This window comes from Mandrillus leucophaeus, unplaced genomic scaffold (assembly GCF_000951045.1).
Source record: "Mandrillus leucophaeus isolate KB7577 unplaced genomic scaffold, Mleu.le_1.0 Scaffold69, whole genome shotgun sequence".
Taxonomy (NCBI): domain Eukaryota; kingdom Metazoa; phylum Chordata; class Mammalia; order Primates; family Cercopithecidae; genus Mandrillus; species Mandrillus leucophaeus.
Window position 1 is genome coordinate 2,904,501 of NW_012107474.1, and position 3,621 is coordinate 2,908,121.

Consider the following 3,621-nt stretch of genomic DNA (forward strand, 5'->3'; position numbering starts at 1 on the left):
TAAAACGGCCCCACCCTTATCTCCCTTCGCTGACTCTCTTTGCTGACTCTCTTTTCGGACTCAGCCCGCTTGCACCCAGGTGATTAAAAAGCTTTATTGCTCACACAAAGCCTGTTTGGTGGTCTCTTCACAGGGACGCGCATGACATAGGTTCTACAACAGTGATGTTATCTATTGGAGCAAATGAGGAAGTCACAAATCCAGCCGCCTCTGGTTCCTGGTCAGTAAAGCATTACAGGCCCAGTATAGTGGCTCACGCCTGTAATCCCAACACTTCGGGAGGCCAAGGTGGGAGGATCCTTTGAGCCCAGGAGTTCCAGACCAGCCTGAACAACAAGGCGAAATCCCCATCTCTATAAAAACTACAAAAACTTAGCTGGGCGTGGTGGCACGCGCCTGTGGTCCCAGATACTGAGCTCAGGCGATGGAGGTTGCAAGTGAGCCAAGTTTATACCACTGCACTCCAGCCTAAGCAACAGAGTGAGACGCTGTCTGAAAAAAATAAAAAAAAAAAAAGAAAAGAAAAAGAAAGGAACTACACTCCTGGGTACGGTGGCTCATGCCTGTAATCCCAGTACTTTGGGAGGCAGAGACGGGCAGGTCACGACGTCCGGAGTTCAAGACCAGCCTGGCCAACATAATGAAACCCCGTTACTACTAAAAATACAAAAATTAGCCGGGCACGGTGGCATGCGCCTGTAGTCCCAGCTGCTCGGGAGGCTAAGGCAGGAGAATTGCTTGAACCTGGGAGGTGGAGATTGTGGTGAACCAAGATAGTGCCACTGTGCTCCAGCCTGGGTGACAGAGCGAGACTTTGTCTCAAAAGGAAAAAAAGAAAGAAAGAAAGAAAGAAATTACACCTACATTTATTCAGGCCTGTCCCATAATATTATTCTTGTGGCCTTTCATTAGTCTTTGAAAGGCAGCTTTTGGTCCCTGAGCAAGGAGGGTGTTAGTGTCAGGAAGGGACTATTAACATCCTTGATTTCAAGTTGAATTACAAACGAAATTCCTCCATGGTTAGCTTGGCCTACGCCCAGGAATGAGCAAGAACCGCTAGAGATTCAGAAGCAAGGTGGAGTCTACTCTGCCAGATTTCTCCGACTGTCACCATTTTTCAAAGGCAGTTTCAAGACACCTGTGAAAGGAAAATAAATCTCGGGACCCCCAAATCACTAAGCCAAGGGAAGAGTCAAGCTGGGAACCATGTTAGGAAAACTGCCTCCCATTCTACTCCTAAATAAAATAGGTACAAAGATAAGAAAATATGTATCTCCTTCACAATTTGCTCATAAGGAAATTCCTGTGGACAACCGACAGACAACTCAGTCATCCCTCTGAGGTTCCCCTGAGACAAACGCACATCTGATGGCTTCCTCTGCCCTATTGTTTATGTAAAAATGCAGATTCACTGAACCAGACTCAATTGTGTATTCAGTGGAAGACTGATCAAGGACTCAAAAGAATGCAACCTTTTTTTTTTTTTTTTTTTTTTTTTGAGATGGAGTCTCACTCTGTTGTCCAGGCTGGAGTGCAGTGGCGCCATCTTGGCTCGCCGCAACCTCCACCTCCCAGGTTCAGGCGATTCTCCTGCCTTGGCCTCCCAAGTAGCTGGGACTACAGGCACCCGACACCACACCTGGCTAATTTTTTATTTTTAGTAGAGATGGGGTTTCACTATGTTGGCCAGGCTGGTCTCAAACTCCTGACCTCAGGTGATCCGCCTACCTCGGCCTCCCAAAGTGCTGGGATTACAGGCGTGAGCCACCATGGCTGGCCTCACACATATTAATTGATGTCTCATGTCTCCCTAACATGTATGAAAGCAAGTGTACCCGACCACCTTGGGCACATGTCCTCAGGTCCTCCTGAGGCTGTCACAGGTGCATCTGTAAACTTGGCAAAATAAACTTTCCACATTGGCTGAGAGGTGTCTGGGACGCTTTGGGCTCACACACTGGCTGCCTGTGTCAGTCACTCGACGAGGTGCAGCCATCCCCAGCTTGTCTATGCCCCTAGATTTGTCCTGCCCCCTGTATTCCCTGGGTGAAAAGATAGCCCAGAACGTTCTGTGCTCTGCTAGGCTTGCACAGAGAGACCTCAGCTGGGGACTTCACTCGTCCCCTCTACCCATGCCTAGTGCAATTGTTTAGTCATTTAGTCCCTGAATACCTGCTTCACTCATTACACTCATGTTTCTAAATTTGTAGAATTTGTGATACAAAGAACAAGAAAATAAATTGTTTTTGTATTTTAATGTAAATTGTTGGCGAGCAATTTAGCAAGTGCCTCTTTTTTCCTTTACAAACCCATTTGTGGGTGAGTGTGGTGGCTCATGCCTATAATCTCAGCACTTTGTGAGGCCAAGGCAGGCTGGATCATTTGAGGTCATTTGAGGTCAGGACTTTGAGACCAGCCTGGCCAACATGGCAAAACCCCATCTCTACAAAAACAATAATAATTAGCTGGGCGTAATGGTGTGCACATGTAGTCCCAGGTACTTGGGAGGCTGAGGCAGGAGAATTCCTTGAACCCGGGAGATGGAGGTTGCACTGAGCCAAGATTTCACCACTGCACTCCAGCCTGGGCAATAGAGTTAGACTCTGTCTCAGAATTTAAAAAAAAAAAAAAAAAAAAAAAATCCCACTTGAGGCCAGGCACAATGGCTCACACCTGTAATCCCAGCACTTTGGGAGGCCAAGGCAGATAGATTACTTGAGGCCAGGAGTTTGAGATCATTTTGGGTGTGAACCTGGAAAATCTGAGACAGGTCTCTGTTAATTTAGAAAGTTTATTTTGCCAAGGTTGGGCATGCACCCGTGACAAGTTTATTTTGCCAAGGTCGGGTACGCACCCGGAACACCGCCTCAGGAAGTCCTGATTGAAAGATTCTCCCCTGGGCCTGAAAGCTTGAGAGAATGAATAACTCCTCCTTCTCAGGCCAGTCCTAAGGCGCAAACGAGCGCCAGCAGCAAGATAGCAGAGGCAGGAAAAGAGCTGGCTGGAAGACACATACCCTCTGAAGATCAAGAGGGAGGCTGTCCCAGTGCTACATAGCAGTCACGTCAGGCTGGGACAATTCCTGTTTACAGAGGACTATAAAACCCCTGCTCTGTCCTCACTTGGGGCTGATCCATTTTCGGCCTCAGACCGTCTGCACCCAGGCGCTCATTAAAACAGCGTTTTGCTCCACACTGTCTCGTGTTGTCTGTTTGCGAGTTCTCAGGGTTCCAACCAATGCAAGAGCCTTGCATCCAGTGCTGAGACCTGCGAGGGGCTTCAGTCCACGTCCGCCATGCACCTACCACCCCTCCATCCCGGAGAGCAGGCCACAGCAGCCGGACACAGGAAGCTGCTCAGCCTCTAGTCGCCTCTCTGGGCCTGCACATTGGTCACTGATCTCGCCTACTGGTAAGTTTCCTGGGAGCCCAGTTAACAGGGAAAAATCCACATGGCCTCTCTTGGTTTCTCTGGCCCCAAAATCCAATGTTGGTCCAAGAAGGCTATATCATGACTATGCATGGTGGCTCACGCCTGTAATCCCAGCATTTTGGGAGGCCGAGGCTGCTGGATCACGAGGTCAGGAGTTCGAGACCAGCCTGGCCAAGATGGTGAAATCCC

General features: G+C 48.8%; 1 protein-coding gene across 1 annotated transcript in view; it reads left to right on the forward strand.

Moving 5' to 3' along the window:
* The first annotated feature begins 3,115 nt into the window (after positions 1 to 3,115).
* Positions 3,116 to 3,621, forward strand: part of LOC105555557 (suppressyn) — an 8,812-nt gene continuing 8,306 nt past the window's right edge. The window contains exon 1 of the mRNA XM_012002549.1: positions 3,116 to 3,411. The gene's annotated coding sequence lies outside the window, so the exon portion shown is untranslated. The remainder of the gene's footprint in view (positions 3,412 to 3,621) is intronic.